Genomic DNA, 19239 nt, shown 5'->3' with positions numbered 1-19239 from the left:
AGAGGCTTCCTATATTTTGGGAATAAGGATAGTGAGAGAACGAAGTAAGAGACTAATAGGACTTAGTCAGAATACTTACTTGGATAAGGTACTAAAACGTTTTAGTATGAAAAACTCGAAGAAGGGAGAATTACCGATACAAAGTAATGCCAAGTTGAGTAAGACTCAATGTCTGAGTACCGAAGCTGAGATAGCAAAGATGAGCCGAGTACCTTAGGCTTCCGCAGTTGGCTCAATCATGTATGCTATGACTTGTACTCGCCCTGATGTGGCCTTTGCTTTGAGCATGGTCATTAGATATCAACGGAACCCTGGCAGAGCACATTGGACCGCAGTCAAGAATATCCTTAAGTACCTTCGGAGGACCAAGGAATGGTTTTTTGTCCTCGGAGGGAGTGATGACTTAAAGGTGCGAGGGTATAGTGACGCAAGCTTCCAGACTGACAAGGACAACTACCGTTCGCAGTCGGGCTGGGTCTTTACCCTCAATGGGGGAGCGGTGACTTGGAAGAGTTCCAAGCAAGAAACCGTAGCTCATTCAACGTGCGAATCATAGTACATTGTAGCGAGCGAAGCATCAAAGGAGGCGATATGGTTAAAGAACTTCATTGGAGACCTTGGAGTTGTACCTACCATAAAGGAGCCTATGGAAATTTTCTGTGATAATGAAGGAGCGGTTGCCCTGACCAAGGAACCGAGGGATCATGGTAGATCTCAACATATCGATAGAAAATATGACTTTATTAAACATCGAGTAGAAGAAGGACTCCTCGTATTTAAGAGGATATCATCAGAGGATAACCCAGCAGATCCGCTTACGAAGGGACTGAGTAGGGTTAAGCACTTACAGCACACTAGGAGCATTGGGCTGAAGGACGATATTAGTTTGGATTAGATAGTTTGGAAACTTGTAATAGATAAATGTAATTGACATTTGATGATTAAAAAAGGAGTATTATTTAAAGGTTTTGTCTTATGTTAATCATTTAACTATTGTTTCACTTTGCATGTTTTGACTTTTAGAATAATTGAGTTTATTAAGAATAATCGAATTATTCAAACGGTCCACAGTCGTTCATATGTTGGAAGTAGGTATGAATGAAGACTGTCATGAATTGGTGTGTAGATTGTCTGAAAGGTATTAGACATAACAAAGGTTTGTTATAATATTCATGAGTGCTTATGAAAAGGATTTGAGCATTGGAATAAACCTGCGCTTGCCGGAATCACCTTATGGAATGTACCACAAGTGATCGCAAGACGATAATATCATATGGTCTTAAAACCAAGATATATGGTTTATTGTCTACTAATTAGTTGTGCATTGATAATGCGAAACTGCATCAGTAAATTGATGTCATAAAACGCATTGTTGTGAATGATTGATTAGTGAATAGTAAATGCGTATAAGTCGAAGTTTATCTGTTACTTTTATCCTAAGAGGGTAAAAGCGATATCAGGGCCCCTCGATGATTTGATTTGACATATGTGTCGGGGCCAGTCAGGACTGAATTGATGTGTTCAATTAAGTTCTATGTCAAATGAATTTGAGATCGAGAAACTAATTGTTGGACAATAAGTATGACAATGTTTCATGAGATTGTCAGCACGATATCTAAACAGAGGACTATATGATCCCTTATCTAAAGGACATGCGTCTTTGAGAGCTACGATTGCAAATCGAGTGATACTTGCATTTGTGGTTACTAGACTTATCCAAGTGGGACTTCGAGGGTGAAGTCTAATTCTAGTGGGAGAGAATTGTAACATCCGGATTCCTAGGTATTTTATTTTAACCTTTTATTTTTGAGTTATAGAGAGGGACTCGACGAGTTGACGCCAAGACTCGTCGAGTAGGATCGCGATTCGCTGACTGGATTAATGATTGGACTCGACGAGTCGGCTTGGTGACTCGACGAGTCAGTGCTGGCGGCAGAAACCCTAAATCTCGGGGCCTGTGCCCTATTTAAAGACCTTTATGACCTTCATTTGCGGCCACTACACCCCTGAGAAACCCTAGAGAGCAGAGAGAAATCTTGTAGTGCAAGAGGAGTGCTAATTCATCATTCTTTGGTTTGTTTTACCAAAGGAAAGGAAGGATTTCGAGATAGGCTGACTTGGGACTCAAATCTTCCATCATTTCGTTTAGAGCTGTTGTGGGAGGTAAGGATTCATGTCCATCTTCATTGAGTAATAGATTTCATGAATCTAGGGTTTCCTCTCTTCTTTTTGGTAAGAGATCTAGTGTGTGTGATGTCCCCTTGTGACAATATCATCAGATCTGGACCTTAAGAGGTCCAGAGAGTCCCTATTCTTCAGCTTTATGCAATCCTTTATGATTTTGGGGCCTATGTTATCATATTAAGGGTTATTTTGGCATATAGAGATGATAGTGTGATGCATGGGCCTAAAGTTCGAACCTTTACGTGATTATCATGCTTGGGAAGGTCAGATCTATAGGTTAGAGAAGCAAATCTGACCTCAGAAGGTCATTTGAGTGTGATCATGGAAGCAACTCGCCGAGTTCATAAGTGGACTCGACGAGTCGAGTCGGGGTTACTCCGGGATTTGTGACAGACATAACTCGTCGAGTGAAGGGGATGACTCGACGTGCCAAGTGAGGCTAGAAGGATTCAGAGGAACCGCATGGACTCGCTGAGTCGCCCATGTGTACTCGACGAGTCGGGTCAAAGTTTTACCGTTGACTTCCGTTGACCTTAGGGTTTTGGTCAAGACTGATTCAAGAGAATTCTGGGAGGGGTAGAATGGTCTTCTACCCAATCCTTAGGGATAAGACTATGAGAGAGTATTGATCGGGAATGTTATTTAAATGATAGGAGGAGGCTAGGTAGGGATGTTGAGCACGAGAGTTTATCCGACTTCATTCAAGGTGAGTCTTCTCACTATACTGTACCTGGAAGGGTACCTATGTGTGACCGGAAGGTATTATATGCTATGAGATGTATGTTTTCTATGTTGTAATGTGATATGTATGTGTTATGTATGTTATGTATGATAAGGACCGGAAGGTCAAGATGATATGGACCGGAAGGTCAGGAGGTTACGGACCGAAACATCGATACGGGTAAGACCGGAAGGTCTACCGGGATTTGGGACGGAAGTCCCCTGAGACACTTGGACTTGAAGGTCCCACAGAGTTATGGCCTGGAAAGGCGTATGTGTTGTAGGTGGTATTTTTGGGGAACTGATATTTGCATATTTAGCCTCATAATAAGTATACATTTTTATCATTTGTTAGCTAATTTATTGCATATCATGGACAAAAGATACTTAAAAGTGTTTGAATTGTGTTTTCAGTCCAAAAGTGAAGCTCGGGAGAAAAAGGACTCGACGAGTAGGGTCGACTACTCGGCGAGTCTGATCGAAGATTCAAGAAGATAAAGACTTCGTGACTTATCGTGTACGGGAATTAAGGCGTGGACTCGGCGAGTCGGCAATGGACTCGACGAGTCGGTTCGTATCTATAAAGATAACTTCACAAATCCACGTGAGGACCTCTGGAACCTTTCTGGAGAAAATAGATGCGATTGAAGAGTCAGAAGAACCCTAGAGATCGAAGATACAACCTAGAATCCAATTCTTAAGGAGATTTGAGGCAAATTCTCATCATTCTACTTAAACTTTTGTTTTCCATTATGGCTAGACAATTAGAATTCGTTTATTAGCTGTTTATTACCTCAATCATGAGCTAAAACTCTTAAACTTCTGTTTGGGGATACAAAATTGAGACTATGGTTTGATTGTTGGTAGGATTAATTCAATTTTGGTGATTTTGTTGATTTTAGCTTGCTAAAGAACCTTGTGTGTGAATGATAACTAATTTTCTGTTAATAGGAAGGTAATTAAATAGCATGAACATCTTTTAATTATCAACCTCATATGTTTATGTGACCACTTCATCATATGTATAGGATTAATGAACATGAAACTAGAATTAATAAGAAAATTAGGTAAATTCATGTGTAAGCTTGTGTGATGACCATCAACAAGAAGTTAACTAAAGGACCAAATTAGTTAGCTATTGCAAGTCTAAATTAACCCGAATAAATAATCTAGTGAATTCAATTAAATTAGACAATTGATCACTGTTTGAGTTAGTTTGTTCACTAAGGATTAGTGCAGCGAACGCGAAGCTAATCACTTGAATCGATAGCCAAATAAAGAGTTAATCCATTGCACTATTACCATAATATCAACCATAGGATCAATTGAGTTAAACTAAACAAAAGTCATCCTTGCTATTGAACTTAGTTAAATCTTCGCTTTTCTAGTTTTTAGTTTAAGTGATAGTTAATAAGTTTCTAGTCTTGTAAAACTAGAGAAAACCCCTAATTATTATTTAATTTAGATAAAATTAGTTTTAGTTTTAATTTACCGTTCCTGTGTTCGATACCCTACTTATTTAGCTTTACCACAATTAATAGGTCCACTGCCTTTGTGTGTTCATTTTATAATTAAAAAGTAGGTTTAAAACTAGTTCGTTTCACACACATCAAGTTTTTTGCGTCGTTGTCGGGGAGCGGTTCTAAATTAGCACTAATTTCTAGTTCTATCGATCCTTTGTGTGGGATTTATCTTACACAAAGTTAATTTTTTTAGTTAATTTAGTAATTAGTATAGTTATTGATAATCGGTAGTTAATTAGAGTTTTTCTGTTTTTGCCTTGAACTCGCCGAGTGCACTCATGTCGACTCGGCGAGTCCATCGTTGTTCATAGTTTTAATTTTTATTTTATTTTTGTTCTTGTTACGCGTTTTTATTTTTGTTTGCAGTTGTTTCATGACCCGAGGATCTGATACACCTTTGGTCCCTCCATTCGAAGACCCGGAATCCGCACTAAGGAGGAACAAAGGAAAAGTTGTTGGAGAATCCGTTTCTTCAAAGAATTCGCCACTAGAGAACCTGAAGTCCGTTTCCAGCAAGAAGAAGAGCAGCAAATCAGGAGCATCCAGCGCCTCTTTAGCAATCGAAGACCCGATTAAGGAAAACACCAAGTATGAGACTGAGGAAGAAGAAGAACCTACATACGAGCACGAATCTGATTTTAAGGACGATTTAGCTATCGCTATGGCTGATATCGACGAAGTCCCCATGGGGGAATGGAAGAAGAGGATGCACGATGACAGCGGCCCGGGACTTGTGCAGCCCGTAATTCCTGCGACTGCCACTTTTAAGCTTAAGGGTCATATCCTCGCTCAACTCAAGGAGATTCCCTTCTATGGAAAAGACCACAAAGATGCTTACAAGCACTTGGATGAAGTGAATGATGTGGCTGACTACTTCAATGTACCAAATGTGCCACGCAAGACCCAGCCGCTTCGTATGATTCCAGTCACATTCAAGGGTGCTGCAAAGGATTGGCTCAAGTCACTTCCCCCTGGGTCGGTCACCACATGGGCTAAAATGAAAGAAGAGTTCATAGACCATTTTTGCCCGCCTTCTAAAATAGCCAAGTTGAAGAAAGCCATTGCCAACTTCGAGCAACAACCCGGAGAGTCCCTTTATGAAGCGTGAGAAAGGTACAAAGGTCTTCTCAAAAATTGCCCACACAATGACCTTAATAGCCAACAAGAGGTCTCCATATTCTATGATGGAGTCAATGTTACCACAAGGCAATTGCTCGACTCACAAGGCCCGCTCACAAAGAAGCCAACCCCAGTAATCAAGGAATTAATTGAAGAATTCTCTAAACATTCTAGAGAATACCATAACCTAAGAAATGAAGTAAGTCGGGGGGGTAGTAAACTCGGCCAATGATGGCATGGCGGCGATGATGGCTAAGCTCGATAGTCTAGATGGAAGAATGACAAAAATGGATCAAACAATCCATGCTATTCGAGTTGGATGTGAAAACTGTAGAGGACCTCATCTCACGAAGGATTGTGACTTGGATGAAAATGGAAACAAGAAGGCGCAAGTATTCTACTCAAGCGGGGACAAATACGACGAGAATTGGTGGAAACCCAAGAAGGAATGGCTCCCGTACGAAGAATATAAAACAGCAAAGGAAGAGAAATACAAGCAGAAGGAGAGGGGTTTCTATCAAAAGGAAGAACCAGTTATGGAAAAGAGAGTCGATTTAGAAGAAATGTTCACTAGATTTATAGCCGCATTCGAGAAAAGACATAATGATCATGATGCTGCAATACAAGAAACTACAACTATACTTAGGAATCAGCAAGCATCTATTCTTAACATTGAGAAACAGCTAGGACAACTTGCACATCAAGTGAACGAGAGGAGGCCGGGAGAACTTCCAAGTAAAACCGAGAATAATCCGAGAATGGAGAATGTGAATGCCATAACCTCCAGCTATGGAAATTTTTTTACTCCTATGACCCCTGCACATAAGGTTTCAATTAAGGTGCAAGCAGAAACAACAGAAGTGTCGAGTTTAGCTAAACCCGACCTAACTCGCCAAGTCCCTCTAATGGACTCGACGAGTCCATGCCCTGATGACAAATCTGTTGTTTCCTCAAATCCCAACAATCCTCCTTTGCCATTCCCAACCAGAGCCATACCTGGTGAAAAGGTTAGAGCATATAAAGCATTCATGGAACATGTCAACGCCCTTCAAGTCAACATTCCATTTCTCGAAATGATGCTTCAAACACCCAAGTATTTCAACTTGCTAAAGGGTCTCTTTGCTGCTAGAAAAGATTTAGCTAAACTTGCGGAGATAATGTTGAGTGAACTACCAGAAAAGAAGGGCGATTCGGGAAGCATCACAATTCCTTGTCAATTTGGAAATATACTTGCTACTAAAGCGTTGACCGATTCGGGTGCAAGTATTAACTTAATGCCTTTTTCTTTCTTCAAGAAGCTGCATTTACCGTAGCCAAGGCCTGTGAATATGAAGATCCATTTGGCAGATAAGACGACTATTCATCCAAGAGGTGTTTGTGAAGATCTCCTCATCAAGGTGGATAAATTTATATTCCCCGTGGACTTTGTGGTACTTGATATGGAAGAAGACCCCGAAATTCCAATTATTTTGGGGAGACCATTTTTGAATACCGCATGCGCATTGATAGATGTATGTGAGTCCACACTAACATTAAGGGTAGGAGACGAGTCAGTAGTGTTTAAAGCTCTACCAGAGATAAAGCAAGAAGAAGGAAGAAAATAAGAAATCTCATTCATTGATTTGGATGATGAAATACTTCAAAAAGAACTTTCACTCTTGCAAGAAGATGATCCAAGTAAGTTTTTGCTATATTTTGGAGGAAATGAAGATGTTGAAAAAGACTTGGAGGAGATAGAGAATCTGCTGAAAGGAACTGATTCAGAAAACACAGTGGGATGTGAGGAATACGCTACGACTCGCCGAGTTGCTTTCCCGGACTCAACGAGTCTATTCGAAAATCCCAGCAACTTGGATGATTTTGATCTACTTGTTACCAGCTCACTGCATGTTCTGGACATGAATATTTTCCATAATTCTTTAGAAGATCAAGCAGCAGAAGGCGAAATGAATGGTGATTTTCAACACATTCATGTAGCATGCCTCGATACAATAATGCAAGAAAATGAAGACATTCCACTTGAAGATGAGGCAAGCTTTGGAGAAGAGGAAAATGCAAGGGTTAGGAGAGATGATGCTAAGAACCCATTCATTAAGTCACATATTACCAAACCTCGAGCACGAGTTTTCACCAACTATGAAGTAATTAAATTCAAAGAAAAGGAAGTGCAAAAGAGGGTGCAAGAGAATGGGGTAAAGAAGAAGAAGGTGAGAAAAAGGGAAAGTCATGCAGCAGAAGATGATGTTACAAGCAAAAAGAGAGAAGAATTAAGACGGGCTTACAAGAAGAAGATACAAGCTTACAAGACAAAGTACAAACCACAAAAGATAAAGTGCGCATTCCCAATGCAGGAAAATGAAGAAACGTAGATGGGAAGGAGTCCAGCTAACGACTCCTTAAAAAGAAGCGCTTGGCGGGAGGCAACCCGTTATTAGAGTTTGCTTCCTTTTTCTCGTTTTAGTTTGATTTTCGTTTTTAGGATTTTATTTTCATCTTCTAAATCATCAAACATGACTACTTGAGAGTGCGTATGAGCTGAGTGTGGGGTGAAATGAATGATATAATTTTTGAATTGTTTGCAAGTGACTCAACGAGTCTATTCAGATTCCAGATGAGTTTGAAAATCGCGACCAGACTCGCCGAGTCTGACCTTGAATCGACGAGTCGGTTTTATTTACAGAAAAAAATTAATTAATAATTTTTTTTTACATCTGGTAAAACTAGGTTTTTAACCCTAATGAGATAATATCACTTCATACTCGCCGTTCGCCCCCATTTGCCTTCTCTCTCAAGCACTCATCAAAGTCTTCACTTTTTCTTCAAGATTCTCGAATTCTATCAACAAAGGTACTTAATTTCTTCCATAATTCTGTTTAAGCCATGATTTTTAGATGTTCTAAGGTGTCAATTTCATAGAATACCCGATTTTGAAATTTGGTGAATTTTTAGGATTTTGATTTTGCATCAATTGTGTTGTTTTGGGTGGTTATTCTTGCCCTAATACATCTTAGGAACGTCCATGGACAAAACCCTTGAAAAAATTTGGAGTTTTCATGGTCGAATTTCGATCGACCCGTCGACTGACTCGCGCAGTTCATACGACTCGCCGAGTCGTTCATGGACTCGACGAGTCCTGTCGGGGACCCAGGTGGAATCTGTTTTGATGATCTTTTGTGTTTTCTAGGTTGTTTGTTCTTTGTTTTGCAGGAACAATATGTTTCACAGGGGTCAGAGCTCAAGTGGAAACCAAGGAGATTTTCCTTGGTTAAGTTTTCCTCAGATTGAATCTGTTTCCACAATGACAAGATGGAGGAAGAAGCTGGCTGATATCAGGAAGAAGGAGATTTATGTGCCTAATAGGGTTAACTGGGATTGGTTAAAGAATGTCCAGTATGAGGAAGAGTTAGCACCTTATCTTTTGAAGGAATTTACTTACGATGAGGAGACAATTATATGTGATGGGTGGAGCCGCGTTTTCAGAATTCAAGAGTCGGTATTTCGAGAACTTTGCTGGGAATTTTTCTCCACGGTATCTTTCCGAGGAGGAGATGATTGCTACCACCCCAAGAGCTTTAGTTTTTGTCTTGGGGGTGAATACCGTCAATGTTCTGTCATTGAACTTGCATGCCGGTTGGGGATTTATGACCAACCGTTGGTCACTACTGTTGTTTTCCACGCCTTCTTGGAACAATCTCATCAGGTGTTCCCAGATGGTGTTACAAGTACTAGTTGGTGGAACACAATCTCCAACAAAGTATATATTCCAAAATCGGCCCAAGAAGGGAGCATTAGGTCGCCCATGCACCGTCTCATCCACCGTCTTATCTCCACTACAATCAATCAAAGAAAGGATGACGACAAGGTTTCCAATCTTGACGTATTTTATCTTTGGAGTATCATCACGCCCGACACCTTCTGCAACATTGCATGGTGTTTGGCCTCCTATTTGGCGGAGGGCGTGGTCAAGGACCGGAGAACATCCAAGATAAACGGTGGAATGTTCGTGACCCGGTTAGCCAACTACTATGGGTTGATGACCTGCGGTGCATGGAACTTGATAACAATGATTCCTGCCCCTCCCTTTAATCCCATTCTTTTTTGGTGGGCAAGAATTATTGAAGATTATGGGGGAGGTCATTATTCTATCCCGCATGATGATCCGGTAATCGGCCCCGAGGCACCGGGAAGGAGGGTTAGGTCGAGACGTGCACAGGAAGTGGAAGAGGAACCGCCGGTGATTCCGGTGGATAATGATTAAGTGCCAATGGATTGGTATAATGTTGAGATGAGGCGACTTAAAGATCAAATGGCGAGGGGTCTCAATTTTAGCAACGATTCCCACATTCAGCTTTTTGATCACTTTCATATTCCGCACATTGATGGGGGTAACTTCCCTTATATACCATCTTGGGACGAGATCATTCATGAAAGACGGAGTGGAGCTGGTGGGAGCGGAGCTGCATATGGCAATGATGAGGAGGAGGATGATTAGTTTTCTTTTATTTATGCTTTGTTGAACAATTTATTTTTGTTTTTATTTTTGTTTGGTGTGTTTTGAGATTCTTAGTAAGACTTTTATTTATATGCTTGATGTTTAGTTTGCTTTTGTGACTTTCAGATTTTCGATTAGGAATGCTTGCATAAAGGGTTTAGAGTTTGAGAGAAAGAAAAAGAAAAAAAGAGTGGAAAGGAGTCAAGAAAGGGAGAAGTTTAGAGTTAAGGTGTCGAGTCCGGTCCTAAGGGACATGAGTGAATAATTTTAGAAATTATGGGAAGTTCATGAGATTTATCAAAAGCTGGAACAAGTGCAGAACGTGAATTTTTCCACCCAGCGATGACTCGTCGAGTGCACTAAGCGGACTCGACGAGTCGCAAATATTTTCACACTTTCGAGGCTTTCCGCGACTATACTCGACGAGTCGCTTATATGACTCGACGAGTCACTTATTTTTACACCGTGAAGACTGTTGATTCGATGCTTTTGCACATATCACTTGACTACTTTATCTTTGCAATCCATTCCTAAGGATTTTACAATATCTTTCCTGCATATTTGGAGCTACCCACATGCGATTTGACAACCAAGACATGGATGAGCTGTTCCCATGTCTAAAGTCAATTGAAGATGGAGCTGAAAAGAAGAGATATCGACCTAGCGACTGCTACCTAGGGGAGTTTGTTCCGATTCTCTCTATATTTCATGTTTTTTTTTCATCCATAATATGCAATGAGGGCATTGCATAAAATAAGTTTGGGGTACGGGGTTGATTTCATTAAGAATCTTAATATCCTAATTTAGATCCGATTTAAAAATTTTGCCAAAAATGTTGCTTAGGACTTAACTTAGAAATTTTGGTAAAAGTAATTAGGATTCCATGTTAGAATTATGTTGATGATTGCATGAAGACCCAAATATTTATTTGAGCCTATATACGTTCTAGTGCATTTGTGGCTTCCCGATTCCAGTGAAATCATGGGACAAAAACACGACCTTGCTTAGCCCGAAGGATATAATATGTTTAGCATCGTGTATCAGAAATGTATCTAGGAAAATTATTATTTTAGCCAATAAAGGTTGAAGTTGAGCGCCCCTGCTTAAGCATGTAGGGTTTTGAGTGAAATAAAAAAGAGTGAGGTACATGTGAAAAAAAAAAGAGGGAATTACAAGAAAAGTTTAAAGAATTTTTTTTTTTTTGAGCTTTCAAAGTGCAGATCAAAAGATCAAAAATTCTGAAAATTCAAAAAGTTGAAGATACCAAAGATCAAAGAAGGAGGTGAATTCAAAGAAATCAAGATCAAATGCCAAAGAAGCGAAGAATTCTAAAGAGCTTTATAGTGGTATCATAATTGTAATTCTAGATTACGTATGCTTGGGTTGCTCAACCAAAAATACCTTGAGGATAGGAGGTTTTCTGCGGATGGATTCGTAGGGATGCATAAAATGAGCATTGTTCGGGATAAGTGGGTGAATGTTTATGAGGATTGTTAGTATTTGGAATATTGGGGGGTTTAGGAAAATTTAGACACAAATGTATGCATTGCGATTTTGGCATAATGGATGGGTTAGATTGGAGTTGTCCTATGTGATTCTAATGTGCAAAAATTCAATTTTGCTTGGGGGCAAGAAAAAGTCAAGTGTGGGTATTTTGATATTTCTATATTTAGCCTTAGAATAAGTATAGATTTTTATCATTTGTTAGCTAATTTATTGCATATCATGGACAAAAGATACTTAAAAGTGTTTGAATTGTGTTTTCAGTCCAAAAGTGAAGCTTGGGAGAAAAAGGAAGCAGGAGAAGCGGTTGGGAGCTCGGGAATTGAACGAAGAAGAAAACCACCAAAAACAACACGTACTCGGCGAGTAGGGTCGACTACTCGGCGAGTCTGATTGAAGATTCGAGAAGATAAAGACTCTGTGACTTATCGTGTACGGGAATTAAGGCGTGGACTCGACGAGTCGGAAATGGACTCGACGAGTCGGTTCGCATCTATAAAGATAACTTCACAGATCGACGTGAGGACCTCTATAACCTTTCTGGAGAAAATAGATGTGATTGAAGAGTCAGAAGAACCCTAGAGATCGAAGATACAACCTAGAATCCAATTCTTAAGGAGATTTGAGGAAAATTCTCATCATTCTACTTAATCTTTTGTTTTCCATTATGGCTAGACAATTAGAATTCGTTTATTAGCTGTTTATTACCTCAATCATGAGCTAAAACTCTTAAACTTCTGTTTGGGGATACAAAATTGAGACTATGGTTTGATTGTTGGTAGGATTAATTCAATTTTGGTGATTTTGTTGATTTTAGCTTGCTAAAGAACCTTGTGTGTGAATGATAACTAATTTTCTGTTAATAGGAAGGTAATTAAATAGCATGAACATCTTTTAATTATCAACCTCATATTTTTATGTGACCACTTCATCATATGTCTAGGATTAATGAACATGAAACTAGAATTAATAAGAAAATTAGGTAAATTCATGTGTAAGCTTGTGTGATGACCATCAACAAGAATTTAACTAAAGGACCAAATTAGTTAGCTATTGCAAGTCTAAATTAACCCGAATAAATAATCTAGTGAATTCAATTAAATTAGACAACAGATCACTATTTGAGTTAGTTTGTTCACTAAGGATTAGTGCAGCGAACGCGAAGCTAATCACTTGAATCGGTAGCCAAATAAAGAGTTAATCCATTGCACTATTACCATAATATCAACCATAGGATCAATTGAGTTGAACTAAACAGAAGTCGTCCTCGTTATTGAACTTAGTTAAATCTTTGCTTTTCTAGTTTTTAGTTTAAGTGATAGTTAGTAAGTTTCTAGTCTTGTAAAAATAGAGAAAACCCCTAATTATTATTTAATTTAGATAAAATTAGTTTTAGTTTTAATTTACCGTTCCCTGTGTTCAATACCCTACCTATTTAGCTTTACCACAATTGATAGAACCACTGCCTTTGTGTGTTCATTTTATAATTAAAAAGTAGGTTTAAAACTAGTTCGTTTCACACACATCAGGAACTCACTAAGCATTTATGCTTACAGTTGTGTTATGTGTTTCAGGTACTAGCGAGGATCGCGGGAAGGTGTCGGCATGATCCGTACACACTCATAGAGATTATGTTTTGAGATTCTGGGAATTGTTTTGTGATGATGGCATTGGATACATTATGTTTTGATATTGTTTTATGATTAAAAGTATGATTTAAAAATGAAAAATTGTTTTCTAAATTCATGTCGTTACAAGTTGGTATCAGAGCCTTGGTTTGAGGGATTCGGATGCACCTTCGGGTGTATTTGAACTCAAACTAAGGATTTGAGAAAGTTTTTCATAAAATAAACAATTTTTCTAAATAAGTGAACGGATTTGAGGAAAGCAGAAGGAAGCAGTGTGTATAATCAGCCAGCGCCCGAACGGTGATTTCCCAAAATACCCTTATATTATGTGTTTTTAGATATGTTATGATATGTTATGCTAAAAGTAGGCTAGGTACTCATATTAGGACTACAGTGGCCTGATTTGTGATGCCTTAGCCTAGGAAGATTTTCTACTACTGTGTGATGCTTGAGAGTGAGTAGGTAGCAGTGAGGAGCTTATGAGAGGTCTGCCGAAGGGTAGCCTATGCTAACGAGATGTAGAGTACTTGTGATCTGGGATCCAAGGAGGAGAACTTGGGGTGAATACTGATTCGGTGTGGACGGTAGTATAGGGCCCGTACTACTGAAGACACTGGATCAGTGTGCAGTTCAAGTAAGAATCCTTAGGATACTAGGGAACAAGTAGGATTGAGTTATCGAGTGTGAGTATGCTCGAGCGAGTCTCTGATATTTTTATGCTTATTTCAGAGACATCATGGTTGGGACACGCCACAGACCTGAAACGAGCGGCATGAGTGATGAGGAGCTTCGTCAGATGATCCATGATGAGGTGGCAGCAGCGATTCGGGCCGAGATTCCAGAGATGTTTAAGTCTATCAAGACTACATTGATTAAGACCTTTGATGAGCAGTACGCAGTAGTTACTGAGGCTGCAGCTGCTGCAGCTACTGCATTTGTGGCTGCTGCTAGGCCTTAGGGAGGTGACTCGTTTTTGTTTCAGGAGTTCAGCAACACGAACCACCAGAGTTTGATGGGACGTAGGATCTGATCGCTGCGATGAGATGGATTTCTGATATCGAGGGATGCTTCTACACTTGTTCATGTTCGGAGCATCTGAGGGTACGGTTCGCGCTGAACCAGCTCTGCTTGGGAGCGAAGGATTGGTGGAAGTTCGTGACGGCGAACTTCACTCTTGCAGAGCTTTCAGAGGTGACCTTGGAGAGTTGTACCACCATGTTTAGAGACGAGTATGTTCCCCCGGTGGAGAGGGAATGATTGGCCCAGGAGTTTTTTACCCTCAAGCAGGGTACGGATTCTGTTACTGTGATTACCAGGAAGTTTCATGAGAGGGCGATGTTTTGCCCTGAGCAGGTGTCTACCGAGCAGGCACGCATGAGTCGTTATCTGGGCATACTGAGGAGGGGTATTCGGTAGTTCGTGGCGAACTCGACTTACCGGACATTTTATGTGCTCCATTCAAATGCCCAGAAGAGGGGGATTGAGTTGGAGACTCAAGCCAGGGAGGAGGCCGAGTCTCTGGGGAAGGATCGGCGGCTGGCACAGTCTCAGTCGGCAGCCAAGCGGGCAAAGCCCACCGATTCGAGATCTGGAGGTCAGAAGGGCCACACTTGCGGGACGTGTGGAAAGGGACATGATGGGCTTTGTCGATCGGGTGCTTGCTATAAATGTGGCAAGGAGGGGCATATAGCCAAGGATTGTCTGAGGGGATTCATGGTTTGCTTTCATTGCAACCAGACAGGCCATCAGAAGGCCGAGTGCCCACGGCTGTTACAGGGATCAGCGCAAGGGTCTGCCCCTGCTACTGCACAAGTTACTGAGGGACGGCCAGTAAAGGCCGAGGCACTGAAGGCTCGTGGGAGAGCTTTCCAGTTAACAGCGGAGGAGGTCCGCGCAGCGCCCGATGTCGTGGCTGGTACGTATTCTTTCATATATTTATGCTGAGTTGTGATATGGTGCTTATTTTATGATATGCATAGGTACTTTTCTTGTGAATTATGTACCTGCTTTTTTGTTATTTGAATCGGGTGCGAGTCGGTCATTTGTGTCATTAGCATTTAGTCAGCACATCAGTATTCTTCGAGAGGCATTGAGCCGACCTCTACGAGTTTCTATAGCTGACGAGCGAGCGGTGTATGCTATAGATGTGATTCGAGGATGTGTACTCGAGATCTTCGGTGTTGAGTTCCTGATAGATCTGGTCCCGATTGTGATGGGGGACGTGTGTCATAGTGGGCATGGATTGGTCGAGCCGATTTGGAGCTATTATAAACTATGAGCAACAGTTGGTGACGATACGAGACCCTAGTGGGGGAGTACTTATAGTGTACGACGAGGGTACCCAATGTGGGTTAGCATTTTGTTCGACTGCCAGAGCGAGACAGAGTTTACAGCAGGGCTGCAGCGGGTTTGTAGCCTATGTGATGGATACACGAGTGGCTGCTAGGAGGCCAAGTTCGATTGATGATGTTCCGATAGTGCGCGAGTTCCCGGATGTTTTTCCCGAGGAGTTTCCAGGTGTGCCTCCCGAGAGGTAGGTAGACTTCCGCATCGATTTGGTTCCGGGGGCAGCACCTATCGCCAAGGCGCCTTATCGCCTTGCACCGTAGAGATGCAGCAGTTATCCTCACAGCTTCAGGAGCTGCTGGGGAAGGGATTTATTAGACCGAGTAGCTTACCATGGGGAACGCCGATCCTTTTTGTCAAGAAAAAGGATGGTTCACACAGGATGTGCATTGATTACCGAGAGTTGAACAAGTTGACAGTCAATAACCGTTATCCATTACCGAGGATCGACGATCTGTTCCATCAGTTGCAAGGAACGTCTTGGTTCTCCAAGATAGAATTGAGGTCGGGATATCATCTGATGAGAGTGCGGGATGAAGATATCCAGAAGACGGCGTTCAGAACTCGTTATGAGCATTAGGAGTTCATGGTGATGCCTTTTGGGCTCACCAATGCACTAACAGCGTTCATGGATCTCATGAACAGGGTGTGTAGGTAGATGATGGATTGATCGGTGATCGTGTTCATCGACGATATTCTGGTATATTCGAGATCTAGAGAGCAGTATATGGAGCATCTGAGAGAGATTCTCGGGGTATTGAGGTCGGAGAGGCTTTTCACCAAATTCTCCAAGTGTGATTTTTGGTTTCCAGTTCTTGGGGTACCTCGTTAACCAGAATGGGATATTGGTCGATCCAGCCAAGATTGAGGCGGTTATGAGGTGGAAGGTGCCGAGATCCCCCACCGAGATTAGGATTTTTCTGGGATTGGCCGGATACTATTGGAGATTTATCAAGGATTTCTCCAAGATTGTCGTGCCTCTCACCAGGCTGACCTGGAAGGGTGTTGCTTTTTCGTGGGGTCTTGAGCAGCAGACCTCGTTTGAGACACTTCGCCAGAGACTATGCGAGGCCATGATGTTAGCCCTCCCGGAAGGGATGGAGGATTTTGTGGTGTATTGTGACGCATCGATATCGGGGTTGGGTGCAGTACTTATGCAGAGGGTCATGTGATGGTGTATGCATAGAGGCAGCTGAAGCCTCATGAGACAAGGTATCCCGCCCATGATCTGGTGTTGGGGGCAGTGGTGTTCGCCCTCAAGATCTGGCATCACTATCTGTATGGGGTTCGGTGTACCATATACACGTACCACAAGTGCTTGAAGTATTCGATGGATCAGCCCAACCTGAATATGTGCCATAGGAGATGCTTGGATGTGTTAAAGGATTACGATTGTGAGATCCTATACCACCCAGGCAAAGCTAATGTTGTAGCTGATTCCTTGAGCCGTAGGGCGGAGAGTGCCCCGATTCGAGACATTTGTATACGGTTGACGGTGATGACTCCGGTGTTGGACACCATTCGGGAGACCTAGGCAGAGGGTGTGAGATCGGAGAACCGCAAGAGAGAGCGGGTGATTGGGCAGGTATTTGAGTTCTTTACCGATAGCCGAGGGCTTATGACCTTTCAAGGTCGGATTTGGGTTTCGTATACAGGCGGGGCACGTACCACCTTGATGAGGGAGGTGCACATATCGAGGTTCTCGATCCATCCCGGGGCCTTTAAGATGTGTTTGGATCTGAAGAAAGATTATTGGTGGCCCTGTATGAAGAGGGATGTTTCATGGTTTGTTGAGAGGTGCTTGACCTATCGCAGGGTTAAGGCTGAGCACCAGCGTCCTCACAGCAAGTTGCAGCCACTTGAGGTTCCCCAATGGAAGTGGGAATAGATTTCCATGGATTTTATCACCAAATTGCCAAGGACCGCGAGGGGTGTCGATGCAATTTGGGAGATTGTCGACCGGATGATAAAGAGCGCTCACTTTCTTGCTATCAGTGAGAGCTCTTCTGCAGAGAGACTGGCAGAGCTGTATGTGAGGGAGGTGGTATCGCGGAATGGAGTACCGATCTCGATTGCGTCAGATCGAGATGTACGTTTCACTTCCAGTTCGGGAAGAAGTTCCACGAGAAGTTGGACATGAGGCTGCATTTCAGTACCGCTTACCACCCGCAGACGGACGGCCAGAGTGAGCGGACGATTCAAATGCTCGAGGACATGCTTCGGGCATGTGTGTTGGACTTCGGAGGAAGTTGGGACATGTATTTGTCGTTGGCTGAGATTTCCTATAACAACAGCCACCATTCGAGTATTGGTATGCCTCCCTTCGAGTTGTTGTATGGGAGCAGGTGTCGGACTCCCATTTGCTGCAGAGAGGTAGGGCAGCGCGTGATGGGCAGCACTGAGATAGTTCTTCAGACGACCGAGCAGATACAGTAGGTTAGACAGAGGTTGTTGACACCTCAGAGTCGCCAGAAGAGTTATGCGGATAAGCGATGATCCGAGCTTGAGTTCCAGGTGGGAGACTTCGTACTCCTGATGGTGTCTCCTTGGAAAGGAGTGATTCGATTCAGGAAAAGGGGCAAACTAGGGCCCCGGTACATTGGGTCATTCAGGGTGACCGCGAGGGTAGGTAGGGTAGCGTATCGGTTGGAGCTATCTGCGGAGTTGAGCCAGATTCATTATACCTTCCACGTGTCTCAGTTGAGGAAGTGTGTAGCCGACGAGTCGGCGGTGGTGCCGTTGGAGGATATTTAGGTGGATGCGAGCATGAATTATGCTGAGAGACCGATCGCGATCCGAGATCGAAAGGTCAAGGTTCTGAGGAACAAGGAGGTGCCCCTAGTTCAGGTCCAGTGGCAACATCAGAGAGGGTCTGAGCTGACTTGGGAGCCGGAGTTGGAGATGTGGGAGCAGCATCCAGAGTTGTTTGCAGAGTGAGACTTCGAGGGCGAAGTCTGATTCTAGTGGGGGAGAATTGTAACATCCGGACTCCCAGGTATTTTATTTTAACCTTTTATTTTTGAGTTATAGAGAGGGACTCGACGAGTTGACGCCTAGACTCGTCTAGTAGGATCGTGATTCGCTGACTGGATTAATGATTGGACTCGACGAGTCGGCTTGGTGACTCGACGAGTCAGCGCTGACGGCAGAAACCCTAAATCTCGGGGCCTGTGCCCTATTTAAAGACCTTTATGGCCTTCATTTGTGGACACTACACCCCTGAGAAACCCCAGAGAGCAGAGAGAAAGCTTGTAGTGCAAGAGGAGGGCTAATTCATCATTCTTTGGTGTGTTTTAGCAAACGGAAGGAAGGATTTCGAACTAGGCTGACTTGTGGAACTCAAATCTTCCATCATTTCGTTCAGAGCTGCGGTGGGAGGTAAGGATTCATGTCCATTTTCATTAAGTAATAGATTTCATGAATCTAGGGTTTCTTCTCTTCTTTTTGGTAAGCGATCTAGTGTGTGTGATGTCCCCTTGTGACAATATCATCAGATGTGGACCTTGAGAGGTCCAGAGAGTCCCTATTCTTCAGCATTATGCAATCCTTTATGAGTTTGGGGCCTAGGTTATCATATTAAGGGTTATTTTGGCATATAGAGATGATAGTGTGATGCATGGGCCTAAAGTTCGAACCTTTACGTGATTATCATGCTTGGGAAGGTCAAATTTATAGGTTAGAGAAGCATATCTGACCTCGAAGGTCATTTCAGTGTGATCATGGA

At 42.3% G+C, this 19239-nt stretch overlaps 1 non-coding gene across 1 annotated transcript; it reads right to left on the bottom strand.

Annotated features, from left to right (window-relative positions):
* Positions 1-5472: 5472 nt before the first annotated feature.
* LOC145065224 (small nucleolar RNA R71) lies at positions 5473-5579 on the bottom strand. The gene has a single exon (XR_013688369.1). It is a non-coding gene; the product is annotated as a small nucleolar RNA R71 (small nucleolar RNA).
* Positions 5580-19239: the final 13660 nt, after the last annotated feature.

The sequence above is a fragment of the Lactuca serriola genome, chromosome 7, assembly GCF_051521515.1.
Source record: "Lactuca serriola cultivar US96UC23 chromosome 7, Lser_US96UC23_V15, whole genome shotgun sequence".
NCBI lineage: Eukaryota > Viridiplantae > Streptophyta > Magnoliopsida > Asterales > Asteraceae > Lactuca > Lactuca serriola.
Note: the sequence above shows the minus strand (reverse complement) of the source record. Positions and strands in the feature narration are given on the sequence as shown.